Raw genomic sequence first — 21,790 nt, 5'->3', positions numbered from 1 at the left:
TTAGTATTCAAACCACTAAATCTCAAAAAATGTTTTTCAACTATCTCGTTGGAAACGTAATTTGTATGAATAAATTATAGTACAGGGTGGCGCAATATAACGTACATATTGCATGATCTTTTTTAGTTTTAGTTCGGACGATTTACGAGAACGGTCGTTCATACGTCTTGACAAGGCGACTGTATGGATTAAGCCACATTACTAAATCTCCGAGTGCAAATTTAATTAAAATATGGGTTAAGCGTTTTGAAGAGATCAGTTCCACGTTTAAACCACCAGCAAAAGGTCGTCCAAGAACGTTTAGGATCACAGAAAATAATGATGCATGTGTCAACTCGGAAGCGATCAGTTACTTTAAACTTGTCGCGACGAAGCTAACAGCGAATTTTGAAGTGGGTTTCAAACTGCATCCTTATAAGCTCCAGTTAACACAGGAATTAAAAGACTTTAGAGCAAGATTGCCATTTTTTACGATTTTGCCTCAACTACTGGCAACATTGTTTATTGTACTGTAATCGAATTCTATTTAGGCCTAAAATTACTTCGAGGTTATAATTAACGTTTGAGGTGATATCACACATTTGAGGTCACGGTTGTTTTTCAGTTGCTGAGGGTTTTTTAAGTGATAATCACAACGAAAAGATTTTAGCAATAATAAAATTTTTGTGAGTTCTTGAATATACAAACTGGGTATCATAATTATAATAAAGAATAATTAAGAATAAACCTAATCAGATTGTAGACCTAATATTACTTCGAGGTTGAAATTACAATCAAGGATAGTTATTACATCACTTTCAAATTTTAAATTACAAAGTGTATTCCTATTTTATATTTGTTTTATAGCTACAATAAAGATAATGATTTAAAAAAGATTTATTTTATTAAATGATTGTAGGAACAATGTAGAGTGTGTTACGAGCAAAAAGTAACAATGTCGCTTTCGAGTAATTACCACGTTCCACTTTGTTAATCTCAACTAATAATGTGTCACATCTCGTTCACGATACGTATATAACTATTTATTTGAATTAATTATCAAAAAATATATAACAATTTCAAAACAGATTACGAATATAAAGTATTTACTGCAGCTTAGTTTTTTATAAAGTAAGGAATGGTTAATATGAAATTTGGTTGATTATTCTCTGCAGAGCTTAACCTATTATTGCGCAGAACTGTTTTTTGAAAATGTTTTTTGATTGATATTACGACCAATCAACTAAATAACCCAATTGAGTTACTTCAGATCACCAAGCAATTCAGGATTTAAATTAGGATAATGACATCAAATAGTTTTGTTATTATATTAATCAATGGAAAAGTTATTAATTTATTATTATTAAAAAAAACTAATACATTTCATCAATTTTTTCTTCACATGTCAACAATGGATTGTATAAAGGAAGTAAATTTTAGATTTTCACACGTTACACACATTTTACATTTAGATTCACTTTTCATAACTAAATGATTTAATCGCACCAAGTCAAACTTATCTCTTCTGAATAAACTAGGTGTGGTTAAGACCATAATTATGAAGAATGTACAGAACTCATTCCCTCTGGAATCGCAAAAGGTCTATTCTTGCAGCGATATTGGGGAATCCAGTGTTGACAGCTGATCTGTTGATCTCACTCCTCTTAAAAAATTCAGAATGTGTGAGGGCTGGAGATCTAGAGTCATTAGAATCGAGATTCTTTTTAAAATACCGATTCGCGGATTTTCGTCATTTCATCGAACCATATTCAATTTCTAATTGGAAATCAATTGACATTTACGCCGCAGATATATCCTGTAGAGGTAGTCTTCTTTAATTTACTTTATTTCCGCGTAATGTCCCTTTTCTCACAGGGCTTCTAGATTAAGTTCATTCAAGTTTTATTCTCAGTGTATCAAAAATATAAATTTGTGTCATTTATTTTCATTGTAAATTTGTAAACGCTCACTGTGTATAATGAAGATATAGCAGAATCATAAAAAACTTCTCAGTTTTTTCGGAAAAAAGGAACAACTTCAATTGCATCAAAATTTGAATATTTTTTGGCCATAATAACAGAGAAGTTTCATGAATATGAAAATAATAGCTCTGTTAGAAAGAAAAAAAATTTTTCTTAATGAATTCAAGCAGGTTACTGGCGAAAAAAAGTTACGGAAAACAACTTTTTTTCACATGATATTGTCAACTAAACCCCCTTTTCATTTTTTACTTATACACTTTTAACATTAAAAGTTTGTCTAAAAGATGGAAATTTTTTATCACTAGAAAATTTTCAACTGTCATGCAAATTTAGTTGCAATTGGTCACAACAATTTCTGATGAAATGGAAATAATTTTGGGAACTATTCAAAGCTGATATGCAAAATTTCTTGATTTTGAAGAACTTTATGTTCCGTTTACATAATCAGAAGTACAAAAAGCATGTATAGAAACGATAAAATAGTAGAATAAGATTTCGTTTAGTATTCGAAAGATATTTCAAAACCTCAAATTTCATAATTAATCTATTGGTAATGTACAAATCATTCCATAGCAAAAGAAATAGCGAAATTACAGAAAGCGGATTTCTATAGGCCACTGTTTCCGAAGAAGCATATCTTTTAAAATGACATGCCATGCCATGGACTGGAAATTTACTAATGAGATTGAATTCTATATCTACAACTTGATTGTTAACAAAATGATAATTTAGGAAAATAAGAACTTTCAAAAGATAAAAATTTCTATTGCATTTTACGATCCTAGTTCGTAGAGAGACTACAGACATTGAGGGTAGAATATCAATTTTCTTTGAAAGTTATAAATCATCAACACATTTTTTCCTATCATTGAGAAAAAAGTATGTTTTCTGACCATAAAAAAAACAATTTATATATGACCAAATAATTAGTAATAAAATTAGCTTTTAACTAACTACGTGAATGTGGATTTTGCTTTGGTTGATAATAAATAAATACATTAGCTGCTGTCATATCTTTATTCGGAAATTGACATTGGAGATGGGGTAACTCTATTTTGAATGAAATTTAACTAACTAAGAGAAGAGACGATTCTGTTTTATTTGTAGCGTATTGAGGAAATTACACACCGTATAAGGTTTAACTAACACAGGATTTTGTTGGTGGTGTTTAAAAGTGCATTAAGAATGGACTAATCTGCTAAATACTTATTTTGGAAGTTCTAACTAGGAAGATAGATAGCTTCAATTTGATATTTGGTTCAAAATATGAATATGAGAATGGCGTAACTTAACGAAATTATATGTCGCTGGATATAGTTAGTTAATTTTATCTTTTTGCATAATTTTGATTTGATTTAATATTATAACGATGAAAGAAACTTAATTATTGATTGTTGTCGTAGATTCATCGTAATTTTACTTGCTCCAATTTTGTAATCAGGTTAAATTTATAATGCGTTATCCACGTTAGGATTATAAATAGTTATACTTAATAAATTATAGTCTAAATATATTTTGTGTTTAGTTTTCGTCAAAAATAATATTATCTATTTATATAAACTTACCGCCAAAATCAAAAACCGTTCACGTTCGTCACTAATAAACAATCAGGCACATTGTTTTCAAATAAAAACAAAAGAAGTTTCCCCCACTGGAACCATACACAACACTAAACCACTTGAAACAAAACACGAAATAATTTAAAAAAACTTCTCGGCGGAAGGTTGTGTTCTAAATGAAAAGCTACGACTGACAGCGTTTTTGGCGCGATTTTATTTCTTGTGCGTGCGTTCCATGGTCATGGAAATTTGTGCGCAAACTTAAAACTAATATAGTCTAGGAATTTACATTGACTTTATATGCGATATAGTTAATGAGATGCTTATTTATATTCAAAAATGAAATATTGATCGTTATATTAATGTAAGGACGAAATAAAATATTTTTTTCTTCAATATATTTAACAACAATCCTTAATCCTTAAAAAAATCCTTACCTTACCAATTGGCGCTACGGTTCCAGAAGAACCTTGGACTTTTAGACAACTGTCCTCCATTCTTCTTTATGTTGTACTTTTCTCAGCCAGTTTCGGACGCCTAGTTCTTTTAGGTCTTGTTGCCGGTATACAGGTTTGACTCCTCGACCCTCCGGCATCCGTTCAACGTGACTAAGCCATCTTATTCTCGCACTTTTGATCTCTGCTACGATACTGGACTCTCCATATAGGTTGGAAGTCGCAGCATTAGTACGGATACGCCATTCTCCTTGGTCTTTGAATGAGTCATAGATGCGCCGAAGTATAGATGACAGGTTGTCTTAGTACTGTAAGGTAGATACTCTTTTTTGTGCAGTCTCGTTTAAAAATCCATTTTATATAAATCTTTAGGTGAGTATACACTTGAGCAACTTCTTTGGTTATGTTAGTTAAAATTTGTATCAACGGGAAGTAACAAATATAAATATTTCGTATCTACCAGTACAGTGCCACAAGAATAGCAAAATACTGGAGTTGGTTTACCGTTAATTGAGTAAAAGTCGAAAAAAATCTACATATCTACATATCTGAACATTTATGTACACATTTTAAGAGACTCGTAGCTCAAATCAGAACTACAAATTCAGAAAATCTCTACATATATGTACAAAATTCTTGTAATTTAGAAGTGGTTAGGACGGGATCTCTCTCAGACAGGATAGTTGTAAATACGAGAGAATGTAACCATTATTAGTCGATCATTAGACTTTTACAATAAACAAAATATAAACTAAATACAGTCATTATTTAAAAGAATCGGTCCTTCGAATTCAAGCAAAAGAATAAGCTCGCGAAATAGGTCCTGTCCAGTTACAATGGAATTTTAAAATTCGGCGAATTCGCGCGGCGTCTCTAATATTTTTTATAAATGTCGGAAGCGCCTTTGATTTGTCCTTTTAGAACTTTTTAATATAGGGGGCGGGTTATTTACAGTATTTCTTCTAAATAATTTTTATTTATTTATTTTCTTTGTTTCCTTTTCTTCTAGAGCTCTGTAGAATTCTATTTGTGGTATATAAATGAGTTTATGTAGCGTATAAAGTTAGTTTTAAATAAATAGTCGTGAATAGAACGAATTAGTAAAAGTAATATTTATAATGAAATTATTATACGTGAAGTGTATTGTATAGCGTGTAAATAAATTAAGAACGTAAAAGACAGTGTTTATTAATTCTCCCGTACATTAGGTGCATGTCTACTAGTATTTGTTACATTTTTGTTTCTATTTGGTTGAACAGCAACCGTATTCACCAGATCTGTCACAACCAAGTTATGTAGAATAGTCCTGTCAAATAAACCTTAACCGATTAATTACTTGGACCTAATTGTTAAATATAGTGTTGTAGTGCAACTACAACGTCGCAACTCAAACTTGTCAACCCATATCACATCAGATTAGTTGTCATTGTTACTAGGGGAACTTTGTGAGACAGAAATACCGGTGGATACCTTTATATCTGGATGTATAATCAAATATTTTTTAATAAATGTTTCTATGTTTATAAATCCATAGTAGCTTGTTTATATTGAATCTAATTTACTTGACGGTTAGAAATCCCTGTAATGATTGATGCATTTCCACTAGATAAAAACAAGTAATCTGGAATCGTTTCAAAGTAATTTTTATATTTTTGCATAAAATACATAGAATGTAATATTAAGCGAAAGAAAGTAAGGGATAATAAGTATACCAACAACTATCCGAACCGACATGACTCGACCTATTTACGCGTAAATCCATCAAACGGTTTGCTATTAATTTTATTTGTCGAGTGTAAAATCTAGGTTAGAAGTAACCGAGACTTTCCGTCGCCTGGGAGGTGGGTAACATGACAACTAAGGAAACATGAACCCCTAACCTCGTTGGGTTGTGCGAGTGCGTTCTACATTAACATGTAGTTTTTAACGTTTTGTAGTCAGGGCCATGCGATGAATGATGTAATTTCAGAATAATAGTTATAACAATACAAATCCAATATCACAATCATCCTTCGGTTCTATATTTTAATTTGGATCTTTAGAATTGTTGTATTTGAACTAGTGCATTTTCAGGACTTTTCAGAGGTAATTATTCTGTTATGTTATATACGAATAGTCTTCAGCTTACTGAATAAATTGCTTAGCTCATTCAGTATAATCTTCTATCTGCAACTATCACATAATAGGTGGATTAATAAGAATATCGACAAGTAATGACAATTAAATAAATGACGTGACGATTGAATAATACCCCATAGAATTGTCAAAATCATTCAATTGACAAGATTAAGAACTGTTATCAACCAGATACCGCGCACAATTACATGCAGCTGGTCAATACATCCTGCCACTGGGATTTGGGTGCGCGAGTTTTCAGCTTCTAGAACGATTTCATTGCTACCAGCACCTTCTATTTGCCGGATCTATCACTTTGCAATTTTTTTTTGTTTGGCATTAGAAACGACGTAAAAAGAACGCATTTTGAATCGGTTGAGGACATTCAAACAACTGTGGCGAGAATACTGTCGGAGGCTTCAGTCAGACTTTCAAAATTCCGAGGAAGATTGAAAGCCTCTACCTAATAATTTTATAATAATAGTCCTTAACATAAGATTTTCGGGTGAAAAAGTGTATAATAGGCAAAGTATATGATAATTAGTCATTGAATAAAAAGAACGTTTACATCTCCAAAAATACGTTTCTGTTGCGCAGTTCAAAATTTTGTTGTTGCGAAGCGTTTTCTCATAATTCATTGACCAGAAGAACACGAATTTGTTCTTTTTTCCATGTAGAGATGATCTCAAAAGATTAACCGGATAAGATGATTGCAATTCTTCTCTTGTGTCAACGATTATTTTCTACAAAGTTAGTGAACTTTCGCATTGGAGTGATAATAAGATGACAATCTTATATCCTGGTTTCCAATAGTATTTTGTGAGGAAACGATTAATAGGACGCGGAAAAGGCAAGAGATCATTTTTGTAGAAGATTTTTCATAAGAACAGTTTCGTCTACAGATCTAATAACGCAAGAGGCAAAATTGTTTTCATTTTTAGAGTGAACCATCATTGACTTACATGGAAATGAGCTTCACATAAATACATTCTTCTATTTGTTGACAATGATAATCACTTCTACTAGCATGTTTTACGCACTTTTCCCGTGTGGGTTGATTGTTTGAAGCATTTATAAATAATGTGTTTGGCATTTTTATGGATGAGCTTTTACTCTGAGGCACTATACAGTACTTGTAAAACGTAAGATTAATTTTTAGAAAACAGTTGACACTTGACATAGATGTAAACCGTTTTGTTGTGCAGTGACATCATTCAATACGCCATAACACTATTAAAGGTTTTCGAGGGAAATCTAAATTGTTCTTTTTAAATACAACATACGTAATGTAAATATTACTTTTTTTAAATATAGTTTTTTTGGGAAAAAGTTGATATTAAAGAATATAATTAACCATATTTTCAAATTTAGTCAACTAGCCCATTAACGACATAAGATTATTACCTCGGCTCAATTGAAATATTCACAAAAAACGAAATTGTCTATAAAATAACTATAAAATGTTTTATTTATGGTAAAATTGGTCGATAATCAATACTCATTACTTGTTCACAAACAATGTTGGAGCGCTTAGTTGCATTTTCTCGATGAAGTATTTTGTCTCTTTTGTTATTATGTCTGGGGTTTTGTTCTAAGTGTCTTGGTATTCAAATTATAATCAATCTTACTAAGAGAGTGTGTCCCAATTTTCAGCATGTTATAATATTTTTCACAGATTTGGCTATTTTTTGTCTTTTGTACTATAAATATAATTCGTAGAATCAGTCTCATTACTTAATTGTCAAACCGTGTATATTCAAATAGTAAAAATATTTACTTCATTTTGAGATTCTAAAGTTTTTATTTATTTATTTATTGTATATTTAACATGACGTCAGTGTAAATGTAAGTTGGATGTGGAAGTATACAACATGAGGAACTTCTAACCGATCGTTTAATATACAAACTACTTTTCCTAGTGCTTTAATATAGTATGTATAATACATGAAGAGTTTCTTACCAGTTAAGTATTTACACAATACTATTGAAAGAAAATCGAATATTCCATATTGTTCGGATATTTTTTGCATATGATTGTTTTCCAGAAGTTGAAATAAATCCTTTCCGGCATTCTATAATTATTTAATTATTCGAAGGCCGTTTTTTTTCAACCTCCGATTGCTCCGTGCAGACATTGAGGTGTCAGTCGGCGTTCTCCTACAGTCACATAAACATCTCCACCATTATTGATGCTCCGATGGCCATAATGATGTGCATGATAGCCAAGGACGCAAATCTGTTGTTTTGGCTACATTGGCGGCAATTTTCTTTGAAGAGGATATTGAAAAGTTTGTCCACAGATATGACAAATAGTATATCGGAAGTTGAAACAAAAACGACCCTCATATATTATATTATCTTATTAACTTGTCTTTCAACGATAAATGTTTAAAAAGGAATACGTGGGGTATGGGTTAATGAGGAACATAAATTATTTCGCTGCATTTTATTTCTAAATACAATTCTTTATCTTTCTTACAATTTTACTGAAACCACAGTCTTTGATATCTTATTAATTTAATATCTATATAAATATTATAAGCGATACTAGAAATATTTTATGTTTCAAGGAACAATATTGTGAACTAAAGGTACTTTCGAGTTTGTGACGGTTCGTTTCTTTTATTTGTTGAAAATATATAGGGAACATCAAAATTTTATTACTATATAAAATGCGATTCCATAAATTTTTATTACTTATCAAGTGATGATGAAATTGTGGACATTGAGATAGTAATTAATTAGTTAATTAATAATTTTTAGTTACAATTCATTGTAAAGCCACGTTTTTTGTCTGTTTTTGCTTATAAATCAGCGAGGAAATCGCTACGCTGAAATAAAATGATTTGTAGAGAATAGAAAAATCTACAAAACGAGGGGTCAAACTGTTAAATTCTATAATTATGAGCGATTTGATACTAATGGGAATATTATAAAGTGATAAAAATTTGAGTCGGACATACATTTGAGAAAGGTTACCTTTCACTGATATTGCTCATTTTAAGTCATATACTGCAACGTTGTTTGTAGACTGATACATTTAGGAATTTCTTGTCAATTTCCATTTTCTACAAACGTTCCACTCTTTCGCGAAGATTAGTTTACTTTACATCGTATTCATATGTTCGTTTTTGTTGACTATTTTTTGTATAAAAACTATATGGAATATCGAGAATTTCTTTGATTTTCAGATTTTTCACTCAGAAGTACAAAATTTTAACATGAAAGCGCGTAAACTCAATTTTTTGAAATTTTGCGCGTGTCTTTCGCGTCCAACTAATGCATATTTAATGAACAGTTAATGTATTACTAAAAATGATATAGCGTTTTAAAGGATTGCCAAAAACCTTCATTTCCCCTCCGGTAGAAAAAGAATTTATGAATTCATACTACTTAGGGATAGTTTCTACTACCGCATAGTCAACCCTCAGGATGGATTTTTTGATTTTCTGTTTTAGAATGTCTATTACTATACAGAATTTCAGTTTTCTTCTAGCTCAGATAGATTTTTGGTTTCTACCGATTAGGTTAACGATTTCCAGGAGGATGTTAAAATCGTATCGATGCATTCGAGTATAATTTTTGAAAAATGCATCTTTTAAATCATCTAGAATATTGTTTATAATCTAGTTATCAGATTAAGACGTCCGACCACTAATTTTGTAGAAAATTTTATAAATAATTTTTTTTTATTTCATTAGTTTCAAAGACACACTTAAATTTCTTTTTATTGCATCAATAAGGACCGGTACAAAACATATTAATCTGCTCATCTTCTTTTTATACTAGTTTTTATGTCACAATAACGCCATTTCAAATCTCTACAACTTAAGTTGAATGTATATTTATATTTTTAGTGACAAAAACCCTAACCGAATCAGTTGTGAAGCAAAAAACCATAGTCATTCATATTTTTTTAATATCTTTACCGAGCAAAGAATTTGGTTTTGCTTTTAGTGAAATATCTTTCTAGTGTAAAGTATAGAAATAAAACTGCTTTGTGCTATAACCCACTGAAATCTCATAGAATTTTCAGTCAAGATTATTCAATTTAGTAAATTATTGAAACAGGACACATCGAAAATTTTTTTGTAAATTCCAGCTATAATATTATGATATTGAGTATTTATTTGTGTACAAAAAATACAATAATTAATTCATTTAAAAGCAATTGTAAAAAAATCCTGTACGTATCTATATGTTTGTTGTCGTATCATTATTAAGTGGAGTCAGATCAAAATAATTAAAACAATTTATTAACTTAGACTGTAAAAACTATAATTGAACAAAGCCAATTAGGAATAAATATAAATTAAATGTCAAATGTTTGAAAAACTTTAGAGAGTTGTGGTAATTATGAATTTTTATCTAATAACAGGGAAAATTGGTTTTTGAAAGTGTTAATAGCTACAGATTCAGCAATAAATGATAATTCGGTTACAGTAGGTCTAAAGGAGTAAAGGACTTTCTATTATAAGAGCTGTTTAGTGGCATAAGTGACATTTTCAAAAAGATGAAGTTTATGACAATAGTGATTGCAGTTTAGAAGTTTGAAATTAAATTGTTCGAGAGAAATTCCAATTTACAACAATGATGTTTATTTTAATAATTGCACACTTCACCGTTTTCAAAAATATTAAGGTCGCAACCCAAAAATTGCATACTTATTCTATATATTTTTCCCAGTAATAATTTTTATAAGTTGTTTTATAAACATCAATCAAAAATTTACAAGCCTAAATAATAAAAAAGTCACAGGAAAAGGAAAATTCAAGATTTAGATATATACTGTGTCCCTAGACAGGCGGAAGGACTCGATTTAATTTTTTTTTAGAGTCTAGCCCTGCTTGGCTTAAAAGTAATTCCAAACATTTTAGTTTTAAAAACTAAAGTATTTAACAGTTTCCAAAAAAAAGTGCATTTTCTTTAATAGTTAGGTGCCATTTATGCGGCAAATAGGACAAAATATTATAGTGATAACTTGTTTAGAATCAACATTAAGATCACTGGCGTAAAAATACCCTTCGAGGTCAGTGGCAAATTAATCGGATGGGGCCCTTTCTCTCTCAATACAAAGAAGCTCAATCAACGATAAAGTATTTTTTTTATTTCATAATAAATTACTACCTAAAGGAGGCTCATAAAACGCTATTATAATTATTGATTTTCTAGTAATTTTAGTCTAAAGAAAGTACCTAATTATCACAATTTTTGTTAGTACACAATGTTTATTATGAAATTACTTTCTATCTGGCTTTCTGTTAAGCAAAAGTGCTAATGACAAAATCAAAGTTCATATTTCGGGCTGTGAAATGTTCAATAAAAATTGCAGCAAGTATTTAATGAGAGTGATGAAAATTTTTTGAGCTTATATACAGCCATTTCACTTCTATTGTCAATTACGGCCACGTCAAGATTCACAGTTTTTTCTGTGATGAATAGCAAATGGCGAGACGAAAAATACAAAGCTTTTCTAAATTCATTCGCTTATTTAATTTAATTTAAATATAGGCTGAAAAGATGTGCGATTATTCAGTAGATTTAATACTAACTTCAAACTGCCAAAAAATATGTTTTTAAAGATAATAATAAATAAAAATTGTACTTTATTTTACCTTTAACAACAAATGTACTTTCATTGCAGAAAAAAAAGTGACAACCATGTAGGGAACACAAGTATAATAGGCTTCGTTGTTAAATTGAGTGAACGTTTGGTGAAACTTTCAAGAAATTCGAGAAAATGATGAAATCATTATTTTTAATTACAGTCCATAAAAATTGTTCATATCTATCTGATGTATCATATTCGTCAATGTGAGCAAAATGAAATATTTCATTATTTCATATCTTATCTTTAATTTTATTCCCACATTAATCTATATAATCTCTAGTCTACTAGTCTGGTGAAAAATATGACGGCTTCAAAAAATTGACTTAATTACTACGTAGAAAGTTCTAGAACCCTTAGTGATTTTTATGTTGAAGATACTGTTAATGGTATCAATACAACACTCGCAATTTCATTGCCTAACGCTCGTTTCGATAAACAAGCTATCGTATTCAGAGCCGAACGGTTAGACAGACAGACAGTTTAGTTTTGAGTGTTGGTATGATAATGGTGACACAAAGAGTGTGTTCAGTATTAATTAGAAATCTTTCTTTTTTTAAAGGATACCTGTTCAATTTACATGTTAATAAATATTGCTTTATACTCATGTTTCTATAGTTGAGCTTAATTCCATATATATAGTGTCAATATTTCTGTATTTGACTAGATTTTATACTGGCACCTTATAATATCCGAATCAATGAGAATTGAAATTACTATTCAAAAGACAATAAGTCATTCCATCATAAAAGAATATGATTCTGTTTCGAATTGTTTCTAAAATTTCTAATATCAGTATTTGGTAATAAAAAATTGAACAATACTTTGTTATTAGTGGGCTAATTATCTACGCTCAAGATTCATACAAAAATATTTGTAATAAAAATGAACCATATGAACGAGAATGTAGCATTTTTTGTCATTTTTCAAAGTATTTAAAAAATACGTTATTCAAAATAAGTACTTTCATCTATCAAATTTGTACCAATTTAAATTCACATTACTTCTTGTCCTAGGTGAGTAACAAACACGACAATGCGATGTTAAAATCAAGATAATTTCTGTACGAATGTCTAGTCTCCATTGTCTCATTAATCTGTATATATGCAATTAGTCCAATTCCACACTTAGCTGATCATTGTTTAAACGACACCGGTATCTTTGATCCTTTCATGTAGATCATCAAGAATTGATATACTCATTCTAAAATAGTTAAAAAACTTGTTCCTATCATATCTTATATCTTCAAGAACGTCTCAACCTCTTCTCTTAATTGATTCATTGCATGAATCCAGTCTGTGTTTTATCCTCTTCTTCATCATCTTCTTCTATCATCATCGCTATGAGGTAATTGCGATTCATCACTATACGCGAACCTGTATCGAATGAAAGATTCCGCGTCAGCATCGGATACATGTCGATTAGAAGTTGTTTGGACATTCAGATAAGTGTGAAATTAGCCTTAAGCTGCGTTTTTTCTTCTTTTGCCGGTGGTTGTGACTACGACTGAGTAGCAGCAATTGGTTCGCAATCATCTTTCTGTTTAGTGGGATCGAAAATTTAGGTTTATATACGCAAGACAAAAATTCTATTGTTGCTCAATTATCAATGTAAAGAAATTATACAGCTCAGGTTAGTTCAAGAACTCCAAAAAAGGAAAGATATTCGCGTTTTAAAAAATAATGCATGTGCTTATTTATCTGTCTGCTTTCAACGTCAGACATTGGCGAACGACGGAAAAAGTTATTATAGGAAAACAGTCGCTTCTAAAAAAACACTTCTCACTGCTACTCGGTCATAATTACTGTCGACCGGTGACCGTTGAAGAAAACATGGCTTTAGTTTTATATTGTCACGCCGTTTCATATGTCTAATGTCAAGTTTGTCGCTAATCTAGGACAACCTGTTACAAAGAATCAAGCGCGATACACATAGACATCGAATATTATACCTAACCTAACCAAATTACAGATTTCTCTTACTAGATAATGTTACACTCTTTTCAATATTATTTGATCTGTTATTTTAGTAGCTAATAAACAAAATTTAATTCAAAATTTTGAGTTTCAAATTTTAAGAGCTACGTAGAACATTCAGTTATGTTGCCAAGTGGTAGACTAAGACAAACTCATATCTATATTATACATATTTGACATAGAAATTAGAAAAGTTATTTAAGTAAAGAAGTATAAGAATAAAGAAGCTGCTATGAGACAATATTGCATTGAGATTGTCCACATCCAAGTTAATATACATTTTTAAATATGTAAAACCATGTAATAGTCTTAAAAAATTTAACGTAACGTAAATGTAACGTTTACTCGATCACAATCGTACAACGTACAATATAAATAAGAATTCATAAAATATTCAGAAAATACGAGTATAGCCATAAATATTACATATTCAATCATCTCACAAAAGACCACAAGCAGAAATAATTAAAAGCATGTCGAAATATCTGGCAAAAATTGAAGGAAGCTACTGATTTATTTACTTCCTTTGATTTCATATAAGAGTTTTCGTGACTCTCACAATAAAAATGGACATTCATAAGAAAGCAGAAATTAACGTTTGGTGTAGCATTGTTAATAATAAAATTCATGTCCCTATAATTTTTGGCTACATAAATAAAATGAATATCTTTTGATTGGCGATAAAGAATCTATTATATGATCATTGTATAGTCCGGATTTAATATCGTTGGATACGTTTAGGACGTCATTCCTGGAGAATTAGAATCATTAAAAACAAAATTGTATCATTGTAATCATAACCACAATGAAGCGATGATAGTTGATATTGTTGATTTCATGCCACCCTCTATATATTTATTTTTTTTCATTCTTAATTGTTTCTGTAAACTGAGAATGATGAAAAATGTTATATTATCCGAATATATACAGTTTTGGGATAATTTCATATGTTGTTTGTGAGTATTTCTTATTTTTACACGCCTCATATTAGCTTCGACTTTATTTATATATCTATCTATTATTATTAATATAATAATATTATTAAGAGCCGGTGACATACAATCATTTCATAAAGTCATGCCACTATCATACCACATTTTTTATAATTCTTTTTTTCGAAAAAAAACTTGACATGTATACGTTTTTAAAACTGAATATTACACGGGTCATTCATGATCATCAGCAACAGTATGTATAATTGAAAAAAAAAACTAGTAATAAACCGCAGTCGACGATGGTTACATCGACGCTAACATAAATAACAAGTTAGAACAGGAAAGAGTAATTGTTGAAGTAAGCAACAAGAATTACGTAATTATAATAATCATATTGACGCTAGTTATTAATATATTACGTAGTTGTAGATAAAGTAGTCTATTCGCAAGGAATAGCTATTATTCGCTCATTGAAAAATATGCAATAATAACAAATTATGTCTATGCGTATCGTGGTTTCTAGGATACCCATTGTTTGTTTTTTATGTAAATCAAAAAATGGGCATCCAAATATTTCAATTGCTTTGTTGTATTTTAAAACACTGAACTGTTTATAAACTAAATTTAACACAAATAGATACTTAATTAATTGTAGCCTATTTTAGCGAGACCAATTAAATCCTTATGTCCAAATCTATTAAAATAAATGTATCAATTAGATATTATATACATTACATAATACGTGTATCGATTAGATTTGACATTTATATCGAAAAAAATTGCTCTAAAAAGTCTAAACGACATACAAGAGATACTTCGTCAGCTATCCAAAACTGCTTCTTTGGGTAATTACATCGACAAGTTTGAAACAGTCTCGTATTCTAATAAATTATATACACATTGCGGGCATTAACACAAGAAGTTTCTCTTTTTATTAATTTCTCCTAAATAAAAAAATTAAATATGTTTGTTATCAGCGTTTGAAAGATAATACTACATTTTTCATTTGAGTTGATTGTACCATGAGTTTGGAAAATTCACATTTAAAAAATATTGAATTTCATTTTTTTTAATACTTGGAATACATAAAAGTATAATAAGAAAAGTTTGAAACACAGAAAACGTAGGGATTGGATTTTTTAATTGTCTTGGATAACTTTTAACGTATATTTACATTTACAACTTGAGTTGTTAATATAACTTTTGCATAAATTCATAAAAAAATAAATTATAGTTCAAGAAAACCCAAAAACACGCTTTCATCAGTAAACAATTCAAAAAGTTAAAAATTATTTTTGCCATTAGAATACAATTACTCATTATAAAATCAATGTCAATATTATTAAAGCGTGGGGTGATTTGTATGACAATTTTAAACTAACAAATGATCTAATGTATCCTTAATGCGATACTGCGAAACCCAATGTTTACAGCTGATCTGTTAATTCGGCTCCTTTTAGAAAGTGTAGAATGTAAAATGGCTGTCGCTGCCAGAGATCTTCTATTTCAGTGTACTGTTCTAGAGTTTCGTAGTGTTTCACACTTCGAGAAATGTGGAAAGAGGTTTCGTCCTCTATGCAACAAAATCTACACGCCGCATTATTTGCTAAGTCTAGCGTCTTCAGGTGACCATTGAGGTGATAGTATCCCGATAGGACTCTTGTTATTTAATAGTTAATAGATCTGCCCGATTCCTAGCCCGGGAACTTACTGAAAATTATTCCCTGACTAGTAAAGATGGAAAAGCTCCTGGTCTTGATGACCTACCTGTAAATGCGTTAAAACAAAAATATCTAGATGAAATAACCTTATCCAACAGAAGCAATACCAAGGGATTGGATAAATTCAACATTTTTCACAATTCCAAATACACATAATGTCAGAAAATGCAAAGAACACCTTACTATTATAATAATGAGCCAGACGCTTAAGGTCTTTCTCAAAGTTATCTATTGTAATATTCATAATAAGCTGAAAGAAGATAAACATTTACACAATTCGGCTTTAGAAATGGTTTCGGAAAAATGTCTTAATGTCAACTGAAATGTATATGTCTGTTTTATCGATTATAATAAAGTATTTGATAAAGTGCGACATGTGTGTTCTTTCTCCGCTTCTTTTCAACGTCTACTACTTTTAGCGGCACTCTACTAAAAAACAATCTATGTCGTGAGACTACACAGTACTTCTCGTCGAAAACATGTTAAATAATGTGACCAAAGTTAGTCGAGAATATGGTCTGACACTTAACGTTGAGAAGATCAAATATATGATTGTCATCAAAGCTGAAGAGCCCAATGAACAGCTATAGGTGGAAGACGAAAGACTGAAAAGAGTCGAGTAGTATGACTACCTGGGTACTAGTAACTAGTTTAAAATAAGTCCGTACATCGTTTATGAAGAGCAAAAAGAGCTCTATAGCCCAGACCCTAGCTTGGAGCTGAGAACACGGATGCTCAAGACTTATGTACTCCCAGTTCTCTTATATGGCGAAGAAGCTTAGACACTCCACGCATACTGCGAGCAAAGACCATCGAAAAAAGTGCCTTCCATAGGATGATAAAAATATAATGAACATATCTTGTGACCAATGTTGGGAGAAAAATAAGGAAGGACGTGGAAAATTATTCATGAACTCAAACGAATAAAATTTCAGTATATTGGCCACATCATAAACCGTCCAAAATTTAAGATCCTACAGCTCATAATAGGGTGAGATTGTAGAAAAAAAACTATTGAAAAAAGAAGAAAATCTTGACTTAGAAATCTTGGAAAATTATTTAACGTCACATCACCTGAATTATTTACCACTGGAGCTTTCAAAGTTAAAATAGCCATTTCTCTAGGTTTGCTTGAATTATAAATGGTGATAATGAAATTTAGAACACGATGTCTCACGTTATTTTTTACTAGTTTCATTTCAAAATAGGTTAAGTTTAAAAATGTCATAGAAAGCACCGACGTTTTTATAATAATGACATTTATTTGATCAGTAATTTTATTCTTATACCAAAAATTATGTTTTACTTTTTAGTTCGATTTATAGTTTTTTAAACTATAATTTTTTACTTTTGAATCGAACTAACTCTAAAAGCGTGTATTTTAAACTGTATTAAAACTTAGAATAAATAACTCTAAAAGCATTCTGAAAGTACCTATTCAGATTTGTTGATGGTTGCATCTTGATTTTGTATATTTGGGACGGCGCGGTTACGTTGTCTGTTCACAAGCTCTATTCTATTTTCATGCAAAGAATGCAAAAAAAGTTCACGAATCCGGTTAGTATAATCAGATATTTTGATATTCTTATAAATTGTCGTCAATTTGTGTCAGTTATGAACATACAACATACTGATGAATCTATGAAGGATATAGAAAATTTATCATTTAAGGGAAATATTCAGTTTTGTTTGAGGTAGTCCTCCACTTAAAAAAATGAAATTCAAATTTTTTTTAACAATATCCTTAACATTTACTTCTCAATTAACATTGAAAAAATAGAGTTTTGCTTTTTAAACTTTTACTAGATTTCCTATTTTATTGGACTATTTGAAATATGGTACAGTGAAGACGAACAGAAAGGGATAACTGACGAGGTGATATTAGACATTCAAAACTTGTTCAGAAATTCTGGCATATGAGTATACACTTCTACTTGTGAAGGTATAGAGGTTCGATTGCACAGAAATGTATGTGATAGCTCTTAAAAAGTGCATGTGCATTTATAATAAATAACGTATTTCTTATTTGAGGGATGATATGAGACATAGAAATTGATTTAAACAGGAATAATTCAAAGATTTAGTTGGTTTCTCATTTTTGGACACGTACAATAATGATATACCTACTTAATAGTTATAATATTTTTTATCGCAATTGTGCTAAATCACGATATTTTTTATATAATTCATTAAGGAAAATTTTTCTATAAATAATTAAATATCTCATCTAATGGTACTAACTAATATCACAACAGTGTAATATTACGATATTAATTATATAAAGTCATCCAGATTCAAAAAATAAAAAAATATTAAAAAAAAATCACTATCAGATCAAGTGGTTCGTTTCGTATCATTAGTGGTGCATGCCACTAAGCGTTCACGGCGTGGAAAGAATTTTCAAAACTCAAGCGGCGCAGCTTGAAACTGTCTCATTATTAGAAACGGAATGGGATATTATAAGTACTTAAATTGAAGTTTTCTTGTGGCACACCATCAAATATTCTAATATCGTCGCAGAAGATGTTCTCATGTTACTTTAATGTAAGTTAGACATACTCCACTAAGAAATTCAGTGACTTACAGCTTGTAACATAACTTCTTAAAGCTTTTGCTTCAGTTTTTCTGTTTTACAATTTGTGATTATTTACCCCAACGCTCAAAACGCTTAGTAATCCATTCCACTTTGGTTTACAATTATAACGGTCAGAACTAAGTGGAACGGGAAATACAATAGTAGTGAACGTAATCATCGTGAAGACTTTGTAGAATGCACCCCTATTCTAAACTTCAGTATAATATTTAGTGTACCTGACAACATAGTGTATTGAAATTAGAATATTTAATATAATTAGATGTAGAATTTGTGAATGAATAAGAAGTTTTTGACACTGACAATAATAGTTTCAGTGGACTTAGATACAATAATCGAAGTAATAAGTAGAAAGGTAATCAAGAAGTGGAATTTTCGAAATTTCGAGGTTTGTAGAAATAAAAATTATGAAATAGAAGAAGAATACAAGAGGCTAGTGCATATGCGATGTTGTGCTGCACAGCTCTTAGAAGAATCAGAATCAAAAAAAGAATTACATAATTTAAATGATAATAATCTAAACTAACACAACATTTTCTATTACTTATCAAAAACAACATTTTTTTATTTCACAGTCGTCTTATGACACCCTGATAAACAACTTAGTTTAGTCATCTAGTTGAAAGTCTATGTATCTTTGGATTCTGCTACTATATTTATCTGAAATAAACGCGAACTGTCCAGCTCTTTGAACTGAATAACCATGTAGTATAATAGACTGTGTACGATTTAACTTGATAAAGAAGTTATTTTTAATTAAATAAATGATATTAATTACCAAATATTATTATAAAACCAACTGATGTTATTAGGAAAGATACGATACAAGAAAAATGTACTTATGTCAAAAATGATTGGAAATGTGATTGTAACAGAAAAAAATATATTATATTGTTCTCCCTGTCTACATTTTGGTGGCACTATAGTCATCCATGGATTAAGATCAACGAATATTATAGCTCAATTATATTTTATTATTGGTTGAATATATATACTGTCAAAAATTATTTGTTGTATAAAATTTCATGGAACATTAAAATGCGGACATGACGATTCTTTTTTCGGCTGAATTGGATGAATAGCGTTAAATCTGTTCAAATTATTTACGACATTTTTGAAAATTGAATAATTGCATTTTTTTAAAGACTATAAAAGTAAGTGCGTGAATTTTTTGTTGAAAACGAGCCTCTGCTGACAAAGATGCTATAAAAATATTATATGGAATTAATAGAAGAATAGATTTCCGAAGAGTAGACTACAGAGTAGGTACTGAGCAAGGTCTTCTTACCTGAAACGCGCGTCAGTGTAATCGTAAGTGTTGGTTTAGTGTAAATAGAAACAATGTGTTCAGTGTGAATATCAACAACAGTTCTAGAAATTCCAACTTAGGAAGTAGGTAGATAAAGAAGTAAAAGAAAAATCACAAATTTGAAAAAAAAGTGATGAAAAGATCGTAATGAATTTACAAGACAAATTTAAGTGAATTAATTATCAAATTAGAAAGTTTGTTTATCTTAATCAAGATAAATTTATTAATGGGAATAGATAATGAAAAAATTTAAATGTCTATTGATTTTTTATCAACAAAGAAACCTTTGAACCCAATACAAGTTATATGAATGATAAAATTTTCAATTGAATTCAAAGACATAGTAAATGATTTACTTAGTTTCATTGATATACGAGTATGGCCGATTTATTCTACAAAAGTTATTGATATTATTGTTTGATTATATGAATAAGAAAAGGCATTCACAATACACAAAACAGTCATGATTGAATATATCATAAGAATGCCAGTAGGTTTGTCGAACGAAAACTCTAATAAAAGAAATTAAAATCTCCCTACAAAGAAAATTTTTTCTGATGCTGAAAATATTTAGCAGCTGCAGAATAATGCCTCAGCAAGTCAACAAAAAAACTATTACTCAAAAAATATATTCTTGCATTGAATCAGTATATTTGAGATTATTCCACACATATAGAGCATAAATAATATTTGAAATGCTTGAGTATTTGATACTAACTTATACCATTTCAATAAGATGATCTGATCTCTCAAAGACCTAGATCATTTTCCTCATTGCCTCATATTCCAGTTTTCACTAGTATTGTCTACCATTTTTTCATCATATACGGAATATTTAGTGCATACTTGTATGTAGTAGCCAAGTTTTCTACTTAATTAAAAAATTCGACTTAAGGTTGTGAAATAATTATCGACTACTGATATAATAATTATCGCACTTTGTTTTATTTGAACCAATTGAACTGATTGTAAGAAATTACAGAAGCATTTACGTCGACATTAAACAATTTTCACAAATATATTCCAACATTTTCAAAGAACGTTCTAATTTCTTAATCAGATATAATATTTATTAAGCCCGTTTCACATACGACTGATAATTAGTGACTGCTAAAAAAATCACGGACATCTCTCACGTAGCGTGTACAGACCATCGCTTAAGGTAAGAACGACAGCTGAATGCGATGTTGGTTAATTTCCGGCTTCTTTAAGAAAGTATTTATTATTTATTATTATTATTGTAATGGAACAAAATCCCGCACACGCGAACATGTGAAAACAAGAATTGGGGCCGACGATGGTTTGCGATTGATCACCATCACTGATTATTTGTCCTTTGGGAAACGGGATAGAAGCCTAAATAATTGCTGTGTGCTTTTATTATCCTTTATTATCTATATCCTATTGTTGGGAGTATCTTATTTTACTAATGAAGTTATATAAAAGTTTATTTGAATACTGCTCACATAAATTTGATTGAGATTCAGTAAAAACGAGTGTGAGAAAAACCTATCAACATATCAAGTTTATTCCAAAAGTATCGAACCATTCTTTATAT

The 21,790-nt window shown here is 30.1% G+C and overlaps 2 protein-coding genes across 2 annotated transcripts in view; one reads left to right on the top strand and one right to left on the bottom strand.

Annotated features, from left to right (window-relative positions):
* The window catches only part of LOC130443299 (uncharacterized), a 60,868-nt gene extending 57,153 nt beyond the window's left edge, over window positions 1-3,715 (bottom strand). Inside the window, exon 1 of the mRNA XM_056777878.1 lies at window positions 3,527-3,715. The gene's annotated coding sequence lies outside the window, so the exon portion shown is untranslated. The remainder of the gene's footprint in view (window positions 1-3,526) is intronic.
* The window catches only part of LOC130443292 (salivary glue protein Sgs-3-like), a 116,218-nt gene that overhangs the window by 39,413 nt on the left and 55,015 nt on the right, over window positions 1-21,790 (top strand). The window lies entirely within an intron of this gene.

Source organism: Diorhabda sublineata, chromosome 1, assembly GCF_026230105.1.
Source record: "Diorhabda sublineata isolate icDioSubl1.1 chromosome 1, icDioSubl1.1, whole genome shotgun sequence".
In the NCBI taxonomy this organism is placed as follows: domain Eukaryota; kingdom Metazoa; phylum Arthropoda; class Insecta; order Coleoptera; family Chrysomelidae; genus Diorhabda; species Diorhabda sublineata.
Note: the sequence above shows the minus strand (reverse complement) of the source record. Positions and strands in the feature narration are given on the sequence as shown.